The sequence below is a fragment of the Ambystoma mexicanum genome, chromosome 1p (assembly GCF_040938575.1).
Source record: "Ambystoma mexicanum isolate Mex_15411 chromosome 1p, UKY_AmexF1_1, whole genome shotgun sequence".
Classification (NCBI taxonomy): Eukaryota; Metazoa; Chordata; class Amphibia; order Caudata; family Ambystomatidae; genus Ambystoma; species Ambystoma mexicanum.
This window is the reverse complement of record NC_090921.1, coordinates 1,143,479,414-1,143,502,023: the sequence shown is the minus strand read 5'-3', so window position 1 is coordinate 1,143,502,023 and position 22,610 is coordinate 1,143,479,414. Positions and strand designations below refer to the sequence as shown.

At 45.9% G+C, this 22,610-nt stretch overlaps 1 long non-coding RNA gene across 1 annotated transcript; it reads right to left on the bottom strand.

The window, feature by feature from the left end:
* Positions 1-205: 205 nt before the first annotated feature.
* LOC138449936 (uncharacterized) lies at positions 206-9,772 on the bottom strand. Its single transcript, XR_011260178.1, has 3 exons — positions 9,674-9,772; positions 6,119-9,367; positions 206-1,082 (listed from the first exon to the last, which is right to left on the bottom strand). It is a non-coding gene; the product is annotated as an uncharacterized lncRNA (long non-coding RNA).
* Positions 9,773-22,610: the final 12,838 nt, after the last annotated feature.

Below are 22,610 nucleotides of genomic sequence, written 5' to 3'. Positions count from 1 at the left end.
TAATGTAAACTACAGAAAAGTCCCTCACCCCTCAACCACTCACATGCCCTGCCCTCTCCCCTCTCCCCCCAACACACCAAAACTCCCCATACCCCCAATGAACTCCCCATGCCCCCAATGAACTCCCCATACCCCCAATGAACTCCCTATACCCCCAATGAACTCCCCCTTATCCACATGTACATCACTGACACCATTTCCCCCACTCCCATTGTTGACCCACACTATTTTCGTGCTTTCTTTGTGTCCGGGGGCAGCATTTCAGACTGCCACGCACTTCGCCTTGTCAGTCGCACAAGGCTGGAGGGTGCAGAGGATGCGGGTGTGGAGGATGGGGTGATTGCCGTATTGATTGGCACGGCTGGCGCCGGTTGTTGCTGCTGCATGTGTTGCAGTTGCATGTGTTGCAGTATGGCAGTCTGGACCTGCGTGACAGTCCCCAGACTGTCACGCACCATGACCGTAGAGGCATTTATGGCAGCAGTGTTCCCTGCAATGGCCTGCGCAATCTCTCGCCTTGTGTCCTCTCCATCAGCCACATATTGGCGAACAAGTTCCAGCATGGAGTCCTGTCCTGCCTCCACCCTTGATAGCCGTGCCTCAAAGTCAGTGGGAGCAGCAGAGGTTGAGGGTGCTGCAGCTGGGCGTGCAATTGCACGGCTGGCCTCAGGGGTGGTGCTGAGGTCGTAACTGTGCAGTGCAGGATCCGCAATGGGGCTGGAGAGTGTGGCCTGAGTGTGGGGTTGGGGGGTCAACAGGGGGTTTGTTGGGGTGTGTGGACATGCCACATGGATTAAGCCTTCTTGGTCCACGTACTCCTCCGCCCCTATGTCAATGTCACTCAGTGGGGCTGTGGCTGCTGCCTCACTCATGGAACTTGTTGCAGCAGAATGGCTCTGTGCTTCCAGTCTCATCCGTAGCTGTGGGGCCCTCATGTGCCGGCATGGCCTGTGCACTCGCCCTGGCTTGTATTGTGGACCACAAGTCTGCTCCTGAGGTCGTTTTGACAGTGACAGGTGGTTTGGCCCGGGACGTGGATGGCCTTGTGGCTGGGTCTTCACTGCCATCTTCTCCATTGGTGCCTGGGGGGGAGAAGAGATGCAGGGCATCAGTGATGGTGTTACATGCAAGATGCATTAGATGGTGCTGTGGAGTATTTCATTTATCATGCATTCATATCTTACAGGTGTGTCACACAGGGTAGTTTGAAGGGGGCCATTTTGGCATTAACTGTGACGTTCCAATTCGGCAATGCTGCATGCCTGGTGGAATGCCATTGTATTGGGGTTTGTGTGATGTATGACATGGAAATGGTCCCTGTGTGTTGGCTGTCTGTTGGTAATGGGATTGGCACTCAGCATGCATTTCAGTGTGGCAGAGTTTGGGACTCCATCTGGACATAGATATGTTCATGTGTGTGTGTTGGGAAATGCATCGCCTTGCCTAGGCTCTATACCAGGTCACATAGCCGGTCAAGTGGCACAGTGAGTGGAGCGCTCGCTTTGACATCCGTACAGAGCTTGCTAATGCAGGTTCGAATCCCGGCGGGGCCAAACTCAGCCTTTCATCCTTCCGAGGTCGATAAATGAGCACCACACACCGTGGGTAATAATAAGCAGCGCTCAGATACCTGAGGGTTGGTAGCGCTATATAAATGCCAAATTATTATTATTATTATTATTACTTGTGCTACTTCATGGTTTGCCCTGCTGGGGTCTGCAGGGTCACTCACCTCCATCTCCAGATGTTGCGGCACCCGTCTCCATCTCCCCAAAGCCCTCGGAAGACTCCACCTGGATGGTGGCACTGCATGTTTCCGACCAGTGCATTAGTTTGATCGGGGAGTGGGCACCCCCCGCATGTGGCCATGGCCTCCCGCCGATTGCTGGCCAGGATGTTGCGGACCCTAAAACGGAGGTCATCCCACCTTTTTTTGCAGTCTTTGACTGTGCATGGGGTGGTGCCGACTACAGACACCTTGCGGGTACCTCCTCCCATATCTCCTTCTTCCTCTGCTGTGCCTTCCTTTTGAGGTTATGGGTGTTGATCTCATCAGCATGTGCAGCAAGGGTGTCTGCCAACATGTTAAGTTCCTCGTCAGAGAAATGCTTCTTGCGCATTTTCGGGATGCCTTAGACATGTTGTTTTCAAAGGCCCTGGTCTCTCCTGTGCAACGCTGGTGGTTTGGGAGGATTGCAAAAGAAGTTGTTTTTAAAGATGACCACCGGCGCATTTCCCGTTCCGACGCGATGATGTTATTTCAGGGTCCGGTATTACGAGCCCGGTATCAGCATTATGTTATTACCGGGTCGGTATTAAGGGGTGCCGCAGAGGCGGTATCGGCAGGTTCCGTGATGCCGCTATCTGGGGATTGGAGGCCCTTTAGCGGCATGGCAATATGGCCATTACCGGCATGGGGGTTCGCGCGTGACCCGCTACTTACTCCATGCCGTTAATGGGCCTGTTTTTAGCGGGATTCTTGTAATGAGGCCCTGTATATCTTTTTTGAATAACTGACTCAATTGGAAAAGACCTTGCTCATCCCAGGCCACCACTACTTTACCAAACAAGCATTGGCAATGCCAGTAGAATGCAGTAACTGTTTGGGCCTTATTGACTGAATAATTGCAAACATGTCTGCAGGTTAATTCTTTCAGACGCATTACTTTGGTAATGGACATAGCAGAAAGAATCCACTGCAATATATGGATGTCTTTTAACTATGTGTTTTACTAATGTTATGTGTCAGCAAACACTAAGATGCAGACATGTGTGGAGCTTTTAAAGTAAGCATGCTGATTTTACCTGTGAACGGTTGAAAGGAGCAGTGGTGAGCTACGATGGCAGGCAGCAGGCAGTGGCGAACATAGTAGGCATGGGTAGACAAATATGAGTGGTAGTATGCAGGGATGAGCTAGGGTTGGTGGCTGTAGGGAGGGTATAGGGCGGGATACCAAGGATGAGGTAGGGAAGGTGGTGGTAGATTGAAGAGGGAGTAGTGTGGGGTTTTGAAGGTTGAGGAGAGGTGGGTTAGGGTAGAGTGGGTAATGTGGGGGATGGATAGGAAGAGTGAGCTGAAGTAGGGTTTAGTGGATGTAGAGAGGTGTGAAGAAGAGTGGGTTGGTGGGGGATAGAACATGTTGAGGAAAAGTTGGTAGAGGGGATAGATGGAGGTTAGGCAAAGTGTGGGGGAGGATAGAAAGGGCTGGGGTGGTGTGTTGATTTGGGTGTTGAAGGGTGGGTGGGTGTGATTAGAAAGGGGTGAGGGTGGGGTTTGGTGGGGAAGAGAAGGACAAGGAAGGGTGGGTGGGTATAGAGAGGGGGAGAAACAGCAGTTGTAGGGAAGTTGAGAGGAGTGAGGAAGGGTGGGAGGTGGCAGGGAGGGGTGACCCATTGAAGGGGGTTGGTTGAGTGGGTGGTATAGGGCTAGAGTGGAGTTTGGTTAGAGAGGGATGGAATAGGGGTAGAGTAGAATAGAGGTAGAGTTGGCAAGGGATATAGAGGGGTAGGTGGTAGAGTGGGTTACAGTAGAGTGGAGTAGGGCTAGAGTGTGAAAGTGGTAGATTGTGGGGGCTGAGTGGAGTGAGTTAGAATAGGTGAGGGTAGAGAAGGGTAAGGTAGGGTGGGTGGATGGAGGTAGAGCAGAATAAGGTAGGATGGGTGGGAGGCTTTACAATGGGGAGAGGTAGAGTGTTGAGAGGTAGAAAGGGATGAGGAAGAGTGAGGGATGGCCATAGAAAGGGTTGAGGAGGGAATAGTAGTGAAGCAGAAGTGGAATTGGTGGGGCATACTGGGTGGGATAGAGTATGGTGAGGCAGGGAAGAGTGGATGTGGTATTGTGCGGTAGAGTGGGTGGGCTAGATGTGTTGGGGTAAATTAATTGGTGCATTGGTGTGAGTGGGGTTAAAGAGGGGTTTGAGCAGGTAGGGTGTAACTGCAGGAGTTGAAAAGTGGGGCTTGAATTGTGGGGTCGAGCAGTGTGGTGAAACAGTAGGAATTAGTAGGGGTATGGCAATGTTGGGTAGAGTAGTGTGGTGGGGAAGAGATGCAGGTGAGGGTAGAGTGAGGAGTGGCAATAGTTTGTAGGGTAGAGTGGAGTTGGCACAGAGTGGAATGGGTAGATAGCTGTGGTAGAGGGGTTGGGGCAAAGGGGGTGGTTCAGGGGGGTGGGTAGGAGTAGGGTACATCAGTGGGGTTGGGTAGAACATTGGATGGGGCTAGGGTGGGCTTGGGTGAGATGAGTGGATGGGTAGAATGTTTAGAGATGTGGGGTGGGGTAGAGGGGTGGAAGAGAGTGATGAGATATGGTGATGGTGTGAATGAGTTGGACTGGGGTAGAATGGTGAGGTAGAGTGGTTGGATAGAATGCTAGAATGTAGTAGAGTATTTGGGTGCGGTGCAGTAGTGGAGTTTGATAGAGTAGTAGGGTATAAAAGAGTAGTGTAGGAGAGTAGACGAGTTGGGTGAGGTAGAGGGTTTGTGGTCTGAAATAGTAGGGCAAGGTGACATTGAGCAGTGTGGTTTGGTAGAGAAGGTGTGTAGGGTTACAGTGGAGTGGCAGTGGAGGGGCCAAAGTTGAGAATGAGGGAGAAGAGGGGGTGAAGTAGAATAGTGGGGTGGACTTGACTAGTAGACTTGAATAATGTAGGGGTGGGTGGTGTAGAGTGGTGGGATGGCATTGACTACTGGAGGATGGATAGAGTAGTGAAATGCGGTGGAGTGGGATGGGTGAAGGGCGGGATGTGGGAGGGTACGTTTGCAGAGGTACATTACGGTGATATGTGGTGAGTGGGCTGTTGTAGAGTGGTGTGAGGTAAGTGAAGTGGTTGAGGAAGAGTGGCTAGGGGTAGAGGAAATGTAGGTAGAGTGAGACTGGGTGAAATAGGGTGGGTTTGCTGCCCACATGAGAGGTTATGGAACTTTGGTTAAGAGGGCTAACTTTTGATGGCATGTGTAAGCTTTGTGGTGAGAAAGAAAAGAAACAAACGTTGAAGCACATTTTAATTTTATGTCCAGCTTTGCAAGCTCGGTGTCATTTATATTTAGGTCGATTTCTGAACAACAGTGTGTGGCTAAACTCTGAGGAATTCTGGGAACGTGTGTCCTCTGGGCATGAAACTTTCTTTACCATGGAAGTTCTTAAAATGTTGAGTAACGCAGTACTTTTAGAATGATTTTAACTAGGTGCATGGGTAATAATGTTTTGATGTAGTATAAGATTTGTTTTGAACATTACTAGTTAATTTCATTATTATTTTATGTGTTTTATTTTCGCAAATGTACATCTTTTGTATGTTTTGATATGTTATATAAAAGGTCATATTTTTGACTATACATATTAAATAAATTAAAACAATCAAAGAAAGATTGGGCGAGTTTTGATAACAGAGGGGTGAGGTAGGGCATGTTGGATGGGTTTACATAGAGTAGTGTGATGGGAAAGAGACGTGGGTGAGGGTAGAGTGGTGTGGGCAAATACTTGGTGGGGTCGAGTGGGGTGGCATAGAGTAGATGGGTTACAGGGGTGGGGTGGATGGTGTGGGGTAGAGCGACTGAGTAGGGGTTAGGTAGAGCAGTTGAAAAGGATGGTGGTGTGGGATGGTAGAATGGGGTAGTGTACACTATAGAGCGGGGGTAGAATAAGGCAGGGCCAAGTGGGTGGGGTGCAATGGGGTGGGCATCGAGTTGGTGTGGCTGAGAGGGTGGAAAGCGGGGGCTGGGTAAATGAGGTAGAGAAGGTTGCTGGGATAGAGTAGTTGGGTGGGGCAGCAATTTGGGGTAGACTGGTATAATAGAGTGAATGGGTAGGTTGGGGATGCAAAGTGGTGCAGTAGAATGGTGGGGATGATGGGTGTGTTAGACACAGTAGACCACAAGGCACTCACGGAAAACCTACATCAGTGCATGGGGATCACTGACCTTTCCTATTCTGTCATCCTCTTTTGTGCCCCTGAGAAGTGTCCTACACGCGGCCACACACCTCATCGAGGGTTTACACAGATACAATGACATCACCCCAACCCTCATCGAACTTCACTGGCTCCCATTGCATGCAAGAATCCCCTTCAAGTCTTGCTGTATTATCTATAAGGCAGTTGGCCTCAAGTCACCCAGCTACCTCTCAGAGAAACTCAGCATCTCCGTCGGACAGCGCACCACCAGAAGCCAGGACACGTGCAGACTGGGAAATCCATTGCTGCAAAAGGAAAGGACCAGAAAAAAAGACTTCTCAGCCTATACCACAAGATTATGGAACTTCCTCCCTGTCAGCATCAGACTCACCCCCAGTCTCTTGCAATTCAGAAAATAACACAAGACCCACCTCTTCAAGGAGTCTCTCTTCCTCAACACCTAGGCCATCACGCCACCATCCGCCACTTTCCTACACGCAACTCTGTTCAACTGTACTCCTCCTCTGTACCCCTCTGTATCCTACCCTCCATGTATATCTGTTCTGTTGTTACCTCTGAATAATGCGCAGTTATGCATCTGTGCTGTTGTATACCGCTGTAAAGTGCTCTGTTGTGTATCTGCATTGTTGTATACCTCTATAAATTGCTCAGTTGCTCAATATATACCATAATAATCATAATAACAATAATAGGGTTACGTAGTGTAGTTTGGTGGGGTAGAGCAGTGGTGTAGCATAGTGCAGTCGGTCACAGTAACAGAGGAGGGGATTGGGTACTGGGATCAGAGTAGAGGGGGAGGAGCATGTACATAGGTGTAGAGGGTGTGAGGTAGAGTGGTTTTGAGGGCTGAGTAGCTGGGGTGGGTTAGATTAGTGTGGTAGAGCTGTGTGTGGGGGTTGAGTGGTGGGATAGGGTATAACAGTGGGGAAGTGGTGTGGGACTGGATTAAGGAGTGGAGTAGGGTAGGGCGGAGGCGTAGGGGTAGCATGGTGTGATATAGTGGAGGTTGCAGTGGAAGAAGACAAGGAGGAGTAGATTAGTGTGGTGGAGATGAATGGTGGGTGGAGTTCAGTAGTGGGGTGGTGTAGAGTATTGGGGTGGATAGAGCAGTGGTTTGGGTAGAGATGTGGGGAAGAGAAGTTAACTAGAGTAGGTATTGGGTTGGGCTGGTGTAAATTGGTGTGGTAGAATTGTGTACTAGGTCCAGTACTGAGTTAGGGATAGAGTAGGATAGGTGGGACAGGTATATTAGGGTGATATATGGTGGTGGGCATGTGTAGAGTGGGGTGAGGTTGTGACGTTTAGAAGGGCTTGGGGTGGGGTAGTGTGTTGGGGTAGAGTTGTCAGACAGAATGATAGGTGATTGGGTGGGAGTGGGATTAGGTATAGCAGTAAGGTAGATTTGTGTGGTAAAATGGTAGGGTGTAGTAGAGTAGTGAGGTGGAGTAAAGTAGTGAGGTAGGGTAAATTAATGGGATGGGGTAGAGTATAGCTTGAGGATAGAGGGTGGTAGGGTATTGTGTCTGGTGGTAGGGTGTGTGGGTTTAGTGTGGGGTGGGTAGAAACTGTGGGACACAGAGCATCACAGAGGGGGGTGGGTATAATTTGTAGAGTAGTGGACTGAGGTCTACTAGTTAGTTATCTGTGATTAAGTAGTGGGTTGGCTTAGATTGGTGGGATAGAGTGATGTGGTGGGATAAAGTGTTAGGGTGCAGTAGAATTGTGCTGTGTGGTACAGTGGTGGGGTAGGTTAGAGAAGTGGGTTAGCATAGTGAGATGGAGTATTGCTCTGTGACAGAGTAGTGAGGTAGGGTAGCTTAATGGTGTGGGGTGGGGTAGAGAAGTGGAAATGGTTGACTAGTGGAGAAGGGTATGGCTGTGAGAATGGCTATATTGTGGGATCAAGACGTGGGGTGCAATAGTGGGCTGATGTGGCATTGAGCAATGGGATAGAGTAGAGTCACAGTGTGGGGGTAGAGTAGGAGGTGTAGAGGGGATGGGGTAGAAGGGCAGGGGATGGGGATGTGTGGGATGAGGGTGTAGGGTAGTGGTGTGGATTGAGTAGTGCATTTGGATAATGTAGTTTTTATGTTCGGTAGGAAAGTGGGCAATGGTGGAGTCAAGTAGGGAAGAGTGGATTAGGGTAGAATGGGGTGGGCATAGAATATCTTGGGTAGATAGAGTGGGGTAAAGGAGGCTGGGTAAAGTGGGCAGTGTAGACCAGTGGTGTGCGATAGCTTGGTGGTGTATAGTAGTGGGATGGGGTACAATATAGGGTGGGGTACATTATCATGGGGTGGAGTGAGTGGGGGTAAGGAGGGATGGATATAGAGTGGATTGCTTTGAGGGGATGGGAAGAGGAGGATGGGTAAAAGGGTAGAGTAGTGGGGTGTGGGATAGACGTTATGTGGGGTGGGATAGTGCAGTTATATGTGATGGTATAGTGGAGTGGGGTATAGTAGTGGGGTAGAGATGCATGGTTAAGGTATATTGGGATAGGTGTAGTGTGTGTGGGGTGGGGTGTGTGGGTTGTTGTGTGGTGAGTGGGGCAAGTGTAGAGTGGGTGTGGCATAGTTGGGTAAGGTTAGAGTGTAAGGTTAGAGTGTTTGGTAGTAGATTGGGTTGAGGTGGGGTGGGTGGCATAGAGTGGGCTGAGGTGTGGATAGAGTGGCTTGGGGTTACAGTGGAGTACCGATAGTGTGAGTGGGGAATATTGGGGCAAAGGAGGTAGTGTCATGTGGGGTAGAGTGTGTGGGGAAGGTTGTTTGGGTTGGGTTGGAGTAGCGGATGAGGTAGAGTATGGGGACAGATAAGGGTACAGTACTGTTTGGGTAGAGTGGGGTGGTATGGGGTGGAGGCTACTGGTGTCACAGTCAACCTTCCAGCGCAGAGGCAGCACAAACTCCTGCCTCCCCCTGACGGTCTTGGCGCCTGGATTATTTGAACCCAGGCCACCGCAACCCCCACGGGGAAAGAGGGTTAGGGTCCACGGATTGGATAGGTAGGGAGAAGTAGGGAAACCGGGTAGAGGGTTCGGGAGAGTTAATGGGTAGGGAAAGAAGGGAAAGTTTGCTCCTCAGCTCTTGTCCAGTGAGCCCCGCTGCTGTTCTGTTGTGGCGTTGAGATGCTTACTTCAGCCCCCACACACGCACACTCATTCACATACGCTCTCACACCTCACACGTGTCTGCACCACCTCTGCTGCTGAGGTGAGGTACTCAGTATACACCAGCACTGAACATACTCTACACATGTGATGATTAACACCCCCTACACCCATGGTGCTTAAAACATAGTACAATACAGAGGAACCATACATTTGCTGTGCTACGAGGTGTGCATTAAACATTACAATAACAAATAAAGAAGCACTTAGCTCTGGCTTCCTGTACTCGTGGTGTGCGCCTCCATAGTTCAGTGCCCAACAATCACTGGGGGCCGAGACGGCGTTATGCCTGCCGAAAAGTAAAACCATTAGAATGCGCTCTTCTGTCTTCTAGCGCGGTTAGTTTTAGAATGTTAGCATTGGTTTGGTATGGGGCAGGAGCATGCTTGCTGAGTGAGAGGGTGCGGTCCGCATGCATTTAGTATTCAAGGTTTTTTCAGTTTCTTGACGTTTTGATATTTCCCCATGCATGGTTCCCCCCGATTGTGCGTAGTCGCCCAGGTGTTCTCTTTTGTCACAGCTGGAACCAGGGCCCCCTCTGAGGCTGATATCATGCGTTTGGGGTTTTACTGCTTCCCATAAAATATACAAACACCTTTTGCTTTCGCGGGGCTGAAGGTTTCACTTCAGGCAAGGGCAGGGACCCGTGAGAGGCTTCAGGTGTCGGAGCTTCTCAGCTGTGCGTCTGTTCGGGAGGATTGACGAGCACGAATGAGGTTCTGAAGCTCGCGCATGCGTGATTGCACCTGCGCGCTTGCACGTTGGCGTGGGTTGTCGGCTTAGGCATTGGCTCGCGAGTTTGCTGGCCCTTTGTGCCTGATACTTCCATTAAAATGTTCCCGGACTACTGGGGCTGTAATATCTGAGGAGCAAAGGCTGCTGGGGCATGTGGTCCACCTCTGGTTGTTCCCTTATGCCTTCCTCTTGCAGAGGTCATCCTGCCACACCCTATACACCTGCAGTAAGGGCAGAGATGACATCTGCTGTATGAGACTGCCCCCACCATGCGCCACCCATGCTTTATGACAACTGGGAATAGTGTTGTGTTGTCTAGATTGTGATGGGGAAGAGTGGGTGGGGGTAGAGTCATAGGGTTAGGGAAGTAAGTTAATTGGAGGCAAAGTTGGGTGGGGTACAGTGAATATAGTTATGGCAGGATGGGTATAAAGTGAGTGAAGTAGATTGGGTGTGGTAGTGGGAGTAGAGTGGTTTGGTGTGGTAGTGGGGTGGGTAGATTGATGGGATAGGTTGGTGGGAAGCAGTAGAATAGTGCAATGAGGACGATTGTGGGGGTATAGAGTGAATCAGCTAGAGAAGTGGATTAGAATAAGGGGTGGGATAAACTACTGGGATATGGTGGTGTATTGTGTGGTAACATGGTAGGGTGTATAGTGGGAGTGGGTAGTGGGTTGATGAGGTAATGGGGTCTGTTAGGTTGGTGGGGTAGAGTGGAGGGGCAGAGTAGTGCTTGGGCTATAGTTGTGGAGCACAGGGCTTGTGAGATGTGCCAGTGGCATGTGATAGAGTAGTGGGATGGAGTAGTACACTGGGGCGGGGTTGTGTAGTGGGGAGCTGTAGAGTAGTGGGGGGTGAAGTTGTGTGGGGCAGAAGGGGTGGTCTATTGGGGGTGGGAAGAGAGGGCAAAGTAGTGGGTGGGGAGGAGCAGTGAGAATGGATAGTGGGATGGCATAGAGTGGCAGAGTAGTGTAGTGAGACAGTGGTGTGAGGTAGAGTAGTGTTGTGTGGAGAGAGGTAATGGGGATTTGATATAATAGTGGAGTGGAGTAAAGTAGTGGGGTATAGTGGGATGGTATCAATTACTGAGGTGTGGTAGAGTAGTGAGATCAGGTTATAGTGGGGTGGGCGTAGGGTGACTGCCCTTGTCATGCCTCACTTTAGTCGCTTCCCATCACAAAATGTGTCCTTAATTCCGTTAAAGGGCTGTGGCACCCCCACTGGTGAGGAGGAGATATTTGGGCACGTAGCGCCGGTAGCACACATATCATGCAAAGCATCTCTTGGACCCTGGATGCTAAAACATCTAGACAATGTACATAAAGGTCTAGCTGCAATGGTTGCATTAAACACTAGTTCTTACACCCGGAAGTACAGAGAAGTACTGTTTGCTGGGAGGAGTTGCTGCCCGTGTCTCGTCTTCGCCGCGGATGCCGCAGAGGATTTATGTTTGAAGTCGCGCCAGGAGGACGTCTTTACAGGCTACACGTTGTGCCTGACCTAGAGGTGACTTTACTACGAACTCGTGTCCGCGAGCACCCCTAAGTCCTTACTGAACTTCCCCCCCTTGAGGACAGTGCGCAGCATGCACGTTCTTGATTATTTGGCAGACGCTGCCCTTTTGCAGACGCTGAATGCAGTGACGTGCATTGACCTTGCCCACGCTAATTACTGTTAGTTGCAACGTTGACTGTAGAAATGTGTACACTAGTCCCTCTTTGATGCTTATCATTTGCTTTCCTTAGGGTGTAACCGGCGTTGCCAGCCCCTCCCCTGTGGCCTTGTGACGTAGCTGCTTCTTCAAAACCCGGGACGCCAGCGCACCCGCGAGCGCACCCGGAAGTACAGAGAAGTACTGTTTGCTGTTCGCGGTGCGCGCGTGGGTGCGTGGGGTTCATTTGACCCGTGGCATAAATTGGGCTGTTTAAGCAGTGGGCCTGGTTTACTGATCCAATTTGTGAAGTTGGTGGGTGCGCCTTTGGAAGTTAATTGATTCACTGTAACGGGATTAGGGAATTCTGGGTATAGTGTAATCCATAGGCGAAGGTCTGATTGTGTGCTACGTTTCCATAGTATAAGTCTGATGGATTCTACATTGAGAAATGGTAAAAAGAGGAAGGAGTGTACCTCAAAAATGCCATCCATGTTGGAATCCCCAAAAAGAAATGTAAATAAGAAAAAAAAAATTATGAAATCTGTCTCAATCCGTCGTTGAATGGGAAAACATCATTCTTGTCGATGTCTCTTCAATCGGACGAAGTGAAGGACAGTGGCGGACCAAATCTGGCGCCTGATACGCTGGCTGGGATATCGGTAAACAAAGAAGTTTGCGCCTTAAAAGCAGCAAATGAAAACATCACCATTGATCCATTTGCTGTTGAGGAGAATTCAGAAGAAGTACAAAATCTCATTGCTGACATTCACGATAATAAATATCTGCCTATATTGGATATTTCAATGCTGGCCCCAGTGATTATGTCTGACCTTGATAAAAGAGTTAGGCTCTCGTTGGGACCCTCGACTCCGGTATCCACCCATAGCCCATGGAGAGAGCACGTACACTTTCACAAACCTGGCAAGCTGCCTGATAGATTACTCAGTCCACATAGGGGTCAGTCTGCTAACCCTGGTAGCCAAACTCCTGTGACCAGCTTTCCAGTTAAAAATGAAATTGGCATGAGTAAGAGACAGAAAAGTATTTTGGAACAGAGACCACTTAACACATCTGTACCAATATTTATTTTTTCAAATGTGCCGGATGTTCCTACATCTCAAAACATAACGGAAGAGGAAGCGGGTGAGCAAAAGTTTAGTGACTTACCTATTTTTACGCGAGTCCTAAATTTGCTTGACCGTGGACATGAATATTCACATCTTCTATTGCAAGAGATGAAAAAGGAGCTGGCAAACAATAAGGCGCAGCTCTCAAAAATTGAAGGTTACATGTTAGCACAAGAAGCATGTCATGTATACCACTCAGAATGTCATATCAGAGCAGCCGCAATTGACAAAAACGATTTGCTTCAGTTCACCCAATCCGTGGAAAAAAAAAATGTGGCGTCCCAAACTATAGATAAACAGTTTCTGTTAAATGGCATTCTGGTAAATTTTGCCCAAATAATTCAGGATAAGGACAAAAGTGGAACCCAACCCCAAAAACTCAGTCGTACAATTGGTACAACACAGAATATCTGGAGATAGCAAAATTACAACACGACAGACTTTGTCAATTGAAGCAATCCTGCTTCAAGGTAAGGAGAATGAGAAATTAGAGAAAACAGTATTGGGTAATGTAGAAAATGCAGTAAATGCAAGCTTGCCTGTCAGCACAGCTGATAGTCCCTCAATCTTGATAAAGCTGATCGAAAAGGAAAAATTAAATGAAACAGCGCAAGATCACAATAATGATCAGGACAAACTCTATTTCTTATCTCGACGTTCTAAAAAAAACCACTTGAAAGCATTGAAGAGAAGACACAAAAATAAGGGGCACTCTGTAAGTGTGGAACTAAACATACGCAAATTAGCTGCCGATCTGGCAAACTATAAAGTTCCAACAATATCATCCAGCAAAATAGTAACATCTTCAGAGCTGACAGAACAAAACCTGAACTTAAATGAATTAAAAGAAGAAAACAAGAATGCGCTTCAAATTAGACCCTTGAAGGTGCAGGAATTGAATTCAACGGCAAAGCCAAATCCAACTATTTTAAAAAAGACTACGCTGAAGCCTCTGATTCAAAAGAATGAAGGGGGAGAGGAGTTAAAGTTTAAGGAAGCAAGTCTTCATCCTATCATCGAAAATATGATTCAATCTCAAGTAACATCTTTTTTTAAAGACTTGACCTCGAAGAAATCCGATAGTTTGATGCGAAATGCTAAAAACAAATGCAATGATGGGTGTGCAGAAACTTCACATCTAATGGAAAGTGAAGAGGATATTACGAGAATGACTGCACTTATGTCTGATACAACAGAAAAATGCTTGACAACAATTACAATAAATAATAAAAACGGAGGAAATAAACAAGAGTTACATCGGCCGCAGGAGCAGAACAGTGATCAAATTCAACCACAGGCCAACCTATGCTGTTCAACGTTGGAGGAAGCGAAGCTTCCACTGAAAAAATCATGTACCGAGAACAACAACCCGAAACCTGGTTCTCCCTCGAGAGATCATCAGCAGGTGGACGGATGACTTCCCAACTTAAAAGATAATGAGGTGTTTGAAAGTAAAATTCATGAGTTACCAAGAGAAGTTGCAATCTCTCAGATTATCCTGCAATTTCATAACATACCTGGAGAAATGCAAAATGTTATTGGCTGGCGAAGCGATCCTAAGATTAACGGCACGGTGTGCATTAATCGTTCCTTTCTCATGAACTCACTTTACAAAATACCATCCTTACGAAGTATAGTGTCAAATGACATAGAGTGGATTCGCCTACCAGCAATAAATAACAATAGAATGTTATCAAATATGATATCACCCATTATCGCTAAACTAATCTGGGAGCATCGTAATGATCTTTGGTTCCTTGGTTTAGAAATGGTGGGGTTTGATCACATAAAAACAGCGATGGATTTTTTGGAATTCCCATACCCACCCTCGGTAGCGATCTCTGAGTCTAATGCCTCCAACTCTAGGCAAACAAACTCCCAAAATGCTATGACGGAACAGCTCACTGCTCTGACAAATGTCCTTAACGGACTAAAATGGTTAGAACCCTTGATTAAAACAGTGGTTACTCAAATACCTCCTCCAAATACGTCATAAAATGACGACTTTGTTATCATGTCATGGAACTGTTGTGGCATGAATAACTTTTTAAAATGGAGAGAAAATTCTCATACAGAGCAAGTTCCGAACATACTCCTTATTCAGGAAACTATGGCACTTAAGAACGTGGAAGTTGATGGTTTTATTGTATGTTCTCATCAAGCGAAGAAAGGGGCAGAAGGAAGACCATCAGGAGGTCTCATGATATTGATTGACACTACTTTAAACTTTGCCATCAAGAATGTGTATCACACTGATCTATTCATCATATGCGATGTTTACTTTGATGTAAAACCACACGGTAATTTGCTCCTGACCTCACTTTATTGGAATCCATTGTGATACACCATAGAAGAAGCGTGTGAGCTTTTTTGGCAAGACTCTCATTGAAGCCCTATCTAAAGCACCCCATGCAGAAATATTTATTGGAGGGGACTTCAATGTTGTCTGCGCACCTTACACTAACAATAGGAATACCAATTCTTTATATCTACAGACTTCAATTAGTAAAGGAGACGTGTGGATTAGGTTTTTCAAAGCGTGGAATATATTCCTAATCTCAGTGTCAACCTTCCATGAGAAAGTGACGTGGAAAAGAGGTAACCTATACTCATGGATTGAGCATATGTTTGCATCCAAAGATCTAACTGGTCGACTTGTCCCAGTTAACTCTACTAAAATTGTATTTGGGGATCATGCCATTATTATATCAGCAATAACAAACTACTTCACACACTCTTTACCTATTCCACAATTAGCGCTGATTCAATGTGATAGAACAATGCTTTCTATTAATTGGTCTTAATTGAAAACTTGTAGAATGATAACGGCCCTTTTAAATAGAGATCTCTGGAAAACCAACATTAGCAATAAGGTCGATAATTCATTTATTATAAATTGGAACTGTAAGATGATTGCCGCTCATTTGGCAAAGATGTCTACATCTGGCGTCACGAAGAAGGTGACTGAGGAAGAAGGCAGATCATTTTGTGCTGTCATTGCCGCATCAAAAAGAAAGAAAACCTTATATCTACGTAAAGTAACGAAAGCCAGGCTTAGCCTGTCTCAGAAACAAAAATTAGTGTTGAATTATAAAAACGTGATCAAAGAGTCACGTATCTTAAAGAAAATTCAACAAAATCAAAGAATAGTCAATCTTTTATGTAACAGGAATAATAAAGAAATCTGGAAAACGATAAGGTCACTTGATAAAGACGTTCCGAGAAATTTCGAATCGTGCATTGACAGTACAACATGGTATGCATTCTTTTTCAAAAATTTGCACTGCCTGTTGAATTACTGGAGTATGAACATCCTCCTTACTCACAGTTAATTCGAGATCATTGTCCATGGAACACGAATGACATTTGTGCTGCAATTTATAGATTAAAACCCTCTAAATGTCCAGGGAGGGATGGCCTGCCACCATGTGTAATTAAGGACGATGCTTTGTTTTGGTCAGCCTTGTTTCACTCCATATACCACAAGATATTTTGCTCGAAGAAGATTCCACGCTCATGGCTCACGTCAATCATTATCCCGATTCACAAAAAAGGCAATATTTCGGATCCCAATAACTTCAGACCAGTGGCAATTATAGATGTGGCAGCCAAAATCTTTGCTGCATTAATTCTTCAAGACCTTTTTGCTGCTAGAAATGACACCCTGAGTCCCTCTCAAGTAGGTTTCCGTAAAGGGATGGGAACTCCGCTCAACGCAAGTATTTTGGCTCACATTATTGCACATGCGACAAGCCCTGATAATACACCGGTGTTTATGGCATCCTTAGATCTAAAAGCGGCGTTCGATTGTGTAATTAGAGGGAAATTATGGGAAATACTGCGAAGAGCTATGATACCACAACATCTGATTATTTTGATAGAAATGTTACACTATCAGACAAACTTTAAAATAAGAATTGACAAATTGGGTTCTCTCACGCAAGCAATACCTTCCTTCATAGGGTTGAAACAAGGCTGCAACCTTGCAGCGATTCTCTTCAACTTTTATCTCACAGGGATTGATAAGATCTGGGACGGTGAAAAATCCTTTCCGATTCGCATTGGTTCACTTTCTTTGTCATGGCTTGCATATGCGGACGACATTTTACTTTTTGACCGTACACAGGCGGGGCTTCAACAAAAATTAGTAAGCTTTATGGGTTATTGTAGAATTAACAACTTGCTAGTGAATCCCCAAAAATCTAACATAATAGTCTTCTCCAACAAAAAAAAGATTCGTCATTTCACATGGCGAGTCGATGATGCCCCGATTATGATAGCAAAGGAACTTCCCTATCTCGGTCTTATTTTAACACAAAATATGTCGTATAAAAGAATCAAAGAAATTCTTATCATCAAGGCAACCACTTTGAAATGTCAAATGAAAGTGTTACAATATAAGATCTGCAAATTCTCATTAATACCCTTGCTTGAATTCTATCTAAAAAAAGCAGAGGCAATATTGCTGTATGGGGTGGAGTTATATCTTTGGGACTTGGGAACAGTATTAGACCAATTGCAAGGGCAAATGTGGAAATATACCCTTGGTCTACCATCATCCTTGCCATATGTGATGGTTAGACATGGGCGCTTGAACGCTCTATCTGCCAAATACAATTGGAGATTATTGGTAAACTTTGCGAAAATCCTATATCCGCCACGCAATTCACTATACATGGAATTACATACCATGATGGTGAATTACATTCCATATTAATCTTTAAAAAACGCATGTTAGCGATTATGGAAAGGATTAATTTACCTTATGAGGACCTAGAGCTCTTTCAGGAAAAAATCAAAAAGAAATTGTTGCAATTAGATTGGGCTGATACTTGCTCGAAGATCGCGAGTTACTCTTCTTTTGCAGAATTTTATAAATTTGTGCATAAACAAGTACCTCGAATGGAGTACCTAACTTTATGCCCTTGTCCCAAGGTACGGCAAACTTTTATGAGGTTTAGATTTGACCTGGTTCATGCCAGGGTTAGACAAAGACACTGGTTTAAACAAGATGTGAGTGACGCAAATTTAACATGTCTCTTCTGCAATCAAACAGTAGAATCTCTTAAACATCTTTTCTTATACTGTACGCACTTTGAAATCATGCGCTGAGATATGTTGAAATATGAAAAATTTGTAAAGGTCTTGAAGTTCTTCTGAATCTTGACTAAAAACAAATAAAAAAAATAAAAAGAACACTAGTTCTTGGGAAATTCCCTGACATTATTGTATACACAGGTCTCCTATTTTTGTAACCTTAAATATCTAGCTGCATCAATCAAATGACAGTGCACGTGTTGTGCGATTTCACAGTGTTTGCAAGGTAAGTTTTCACATTATCTATTGGTGCAAATGAGGACAAGGTATATTGCATACCTGGCGATATCCCTATGCTTCTATCTAACAGGCAGCTACTGACTCGCCACGTTAAAAGGAGCATTTCCTAATGTTTTAACTGGGCGAGTGCTACACATAAAATCCTTCAGACTTGATACAGGCCTTAAGTGTACCCCTACTTAACACACTACGCAGATACAGCACTAGCAGTGCAAGTTTCACTCCCTCAATTTGCAGCAAATGCAGCAGCAGTTGAAACCTTACTCGCATTCTGGAGAGGTAAAGTCTAAGTAGTAGCAGTTCATGCTTCTCTCACACTCAGTAAAGGTGCAACACAGACAGTAGCGCTGCATGTTTGCCTCATGCACAGGCTACGCACAGCAAGTCAAGCACAGTGCAAACTTCCTTCACACAAAGAACAGGTAAAGCAGAGGCTTACCTCGCCTACAGTGAATAGGTAGAGCACAGCCAGCAGCAGTGAATAATCAACACACCCACTAAAGAGGTGGAGTACAGGCAACAGCCATGTAATCTTCACTTATGCATACTCTAGAACATGTTACAGGTACAGAATGAACAGTGACAGTACAAGTTCTCCTAAAGGAAACAGGTGCATATGTAGAATGGGCAGCAGCATAGCAAGAGTTCCTCTGACTGAGAACAGACACAGCTTTTCAACACACACCCTGGAGCAATGGGAGAAAGGGCCTGGTAGCAAGAGCACTAAACATCACATTTGGTTGGGTTAGGCCTGCAGAAGTGTTGCATCACATGCCTCTCCCATCCCTTTCGGCCAGCCTTAGCCTGAAAGAGCTTCTCAATAAATGTAGAGCCTACGTCATCGTTTTTGGATACAGAATTTAGCATAGTATTGTTTGAAGCATATACAGTGTCAAGGTTCATTGTGAAAAATGCATCACTGCAATTACACAGTCTTTGCAAGATCAGTGCGCAATGCACAAATCACTCCTTTTGGGCAGCCTCTGCCATACTCCCTCTGTTCCTTTGCCTCTGGGGACAGTGCCATATATCTCTCCTTAATAGCTGAATGGTTTGTGGAACGATGTATCAGCATTATCACAAATACAGACTAAAAGAAGTGCTTAGAAGCCAGTTCCAAATTTCAACTTCTGTTTATAACATTCACGGCTTTTTCTCAGCTGCGCTCTGCAGTCCTTTTAAATAAATGATCTACTTGAAAGTGATTTGGCGCTGTTAGTTTACCATTTCTTCTTTTTCTGCTTCTGCAGGACTATTTGACAGAATGCCACTTGTATACTCCTTTCCTTATCCAACAGGGCGTATTCTCTCTGCCTCACCCACCTTCAAATAGTTCTTCTTCTACCTCTGCCTCCTCCTTCAAGCTATTTCTCTTTTTTACCACACCATCCTTCTTCTTGTCCTCCACCTCCCATTAGCCTTTGCTTTCCCGATAATTCTCCACGTGCCAACCCGTCCCTTCCCCATCTTTGTCCATTAAGCCCATCCTTCCCCCCTTATGTGGCTACCAAGAGACCTTATGCTCTGTATGACACCTTCAGTCAGAGATAGCTTTTCAGCCAAAAGCAGTTCTCATTCTGGGAGTTTTTGTTTCATGTATCCTAAACATAGGCTTTCAGAAACCATAGTAACGTGTGCCAGAATGGAATGGTCTTTCTGTTGGCTAAAAACAGGCCTGGGAGGTGCTGTCATAAATCATAAGGCACCACTAGGAAGCTTACTTGATTCTGTAGCTTCAGTTACTTCAGAATGCTGCCGCCCGTTTAGGCCCTGGAGCCACTTGCCTTTCCCACTCACAAGATCTGCTTTCCCAGCTTCACTGTCTCCTGGTAAGCAGTCTCATTAAATTTAAGGTGCTCTGCATTGTTCACCAGGCAGTCCAACATCTAGGAGCTGAGTATCTTCAAGATAAAGTGATTCCTTATGCCCCAGTCAGGTCACTCCGCTCTGCTTCACAGAAACTGTTGATAGTGCCCATGATTCATAGAGTCTGTGAGCAATGTAGAGCGTTCTCATTTCTGGCTCCCTCAATCTGGAACTCCCTCCTGTGACTGCTTTGCAAAATGGCAGATCACCTTGCTTGTCGTAAAGCTCTGAAGACTTTTCTGTTCTGAGCTTTCTGATGTCGTCTCTCTCTATCCTTTCTTGGAAGGTTTGTTCTCTCCAGTTTGCCCTTTCCGGCGGCTAGGTGCCTCTTGGACATCGCTAGTGCTTCTTATAAATGCTGTTACATTACATTATACTGCATGTGGGTGTAAATTCAGTGGCCCCGCTTCAGAGGGGTAGGTCCTGAGAAGGGGACAGTGACTCTCTTAGTGGTCCTTTCAGATCCTGATGCATTCCCTCTCCCATGCAGCCTACAAAGTAGTGAAATGTTATTGACTAAGGCCCCATGGAGAACCCATTTCCCTCTGTGGTAATAAAACCTAGTTCCGCCACTGCACAAGCTGGGTTCCGTACTGCTTCTGATGTATAGTTAACAAATGCCTTCTCTTACGTGTGACTCCTTGAGCCAGTCCTGTTTTTTCTCATTGCATGCTGGGACCTGTAGTTTCATTTTTATGTGGCTACAGGTCCAGGCATTCAATGGGCAAAACCAGCACTGTATCGAGGTGTCACGCAAGACACAGCGCAATTTGGTAGCTATGTTGTAGTTAAGGTTGGTTTCACAGTAAAGAAGTATTTGAACCCATTTTCTATAGGGAAGAGGACAGTTCTATCAGCTCTTCTGTGCACAGTAAACATTGCATAAGGTTGCAAAGGCCTTTCAACAGATATACCATCCCAACATTCTTGACTAAAGCACCTAAATACAGGGGCCTGAGACTCCCTACCCACTTAAAGCCCCGACTGAGCAAAGAGGGATTATGAAAGAAAACAAACACGTTTCTCAGTAATTGTCACTGTGGAGCAATTCCTTCAAATACCAAAATAATGTCTCTCAAACAATGATTTGCAACACACGTTCCCCACATTGCCTATATTTATGACGTGTAAAGGATGAGCCATGCATTGAGCCTTACATTGCATTCGCACTGTCGAACGTTGCAAAGAACAGCAGTGGCATTCCTTCACCTGTGAAGAATTGAACACACATGCTCAATCCAGTTAGCTCTCTGATCAGTCAGCACTATAAAGTGCACCACGACTGCAGAGGCTAATGTTGCTGGCCTGTGATGGTCTGTATTGTCATATATTTATGATGCTCATTTGAGTTGGATTACAGATTTGCCAGATTTCTTATGGGAATTCAGGACACACATACTTGCCCCTAGAGTTTAAGGGGGCTAGTCTTGGCAAAGAGCTGCAGGAAACTATGAAATAAACACGCGCTTACGTAAACCCGTGTGTTGTGCTTCCGGCCGATGCGCATTGCGAAGTAAATGTACCAAAAGCGGAGGAAGTTAAGAAAGAGGCAAAGGGAAACTGCAGTTGATATTTTGTGTAAGCAAAGCGAAAAGCTTTCACAACCCTAGAGCTTTCTAACCCTAACAGCTTTCCGAAAATATGGTTGCAAAATAACGGTGGTGAGAGAAACTGTGCGACATTGCTCAGCAGAATTCCCAAAATATACATTTGAAATTAATATCCTAGAGATTCGTGAATGTGTGCCACCTCTTTGTTGGTAAGGAGACCCTGTAACTGCACACCCAGCCACCCTGCAGACATTTGCACCCGCGTCTGGCAGGTGCCTGTGTGGCGGAGGGATATCTCACAGACATTTTGGAAGTATGACCCTGAAAGAATACGCGCGCGCGTGCGCGCGTGCGTGCGTGTGTGTTTCAGACGAGGATACGCGTGGCCTCAAAAGAGAGGGCAAAGATGTAATAGCCATGGAGTCTCAACGGATTATTTTCTGCTAAACCATTGAAATGGGACGCGTGGCAATCTACTAGCACTTCTCAGAACGTCTCCTACGGTCATGAGTTATCAGCAGCACGGCTCCTCACTCCTGCCATTTAGGAAGACAATACAAGCTCACTGTCAGAAATGACACCTACATTCTGCACCTCTTTCTCTGGTGAGGGGACTGGGCCCAGAGCTTTATCTACACCCAGGCATTCCAGATATCCCTATAGCTGGCACAGTCTTGAAAGCATTATGTTTGAGCCTATTTCCATCCATCCATTAACATTCTAAACTCATCATCAATATTAGACCCAAATGCTGCATTCCTTCTTACCGGTGAGGGCCTGGGCCTCAGGCTGTAATCTGCATGGAGACCATCCAGGTGTCTTTATAGGGGGCGGCTAAATCTGAGATGTCTGACAAAATCCAATTTCATGTTGGGGAGCTACAAAGGCTTCTATGAACTATGTACCGCAACATGAATCAGGTGTATTTCATTAATAATAGTTAAACAGACAAAAGTAGCTGGTATTACTCCTTCACCTTAGGTAGCGCATGTTGAGGGCATGCTACCGTCTCCAGAGAGGTGGGCAGCACAGGATGCGTCCAAACAATGACAGTTCAGATGCTGTTAAAATAAAAAGAATATCAAAGCAAGTCCCTATTTAAAAAAAAATGTCATTATTAAAAAAAACATTACAACATAAAAACACCAAAAATCTCCTCACTGTGAAAAGGAACAGCATAGTATACACAGGAGGAAAGTCTACAATAGGCAGAATGTAAAGCTCGGAATTGCAATGTGAAAGGGAAATCAACATGTCATTAAG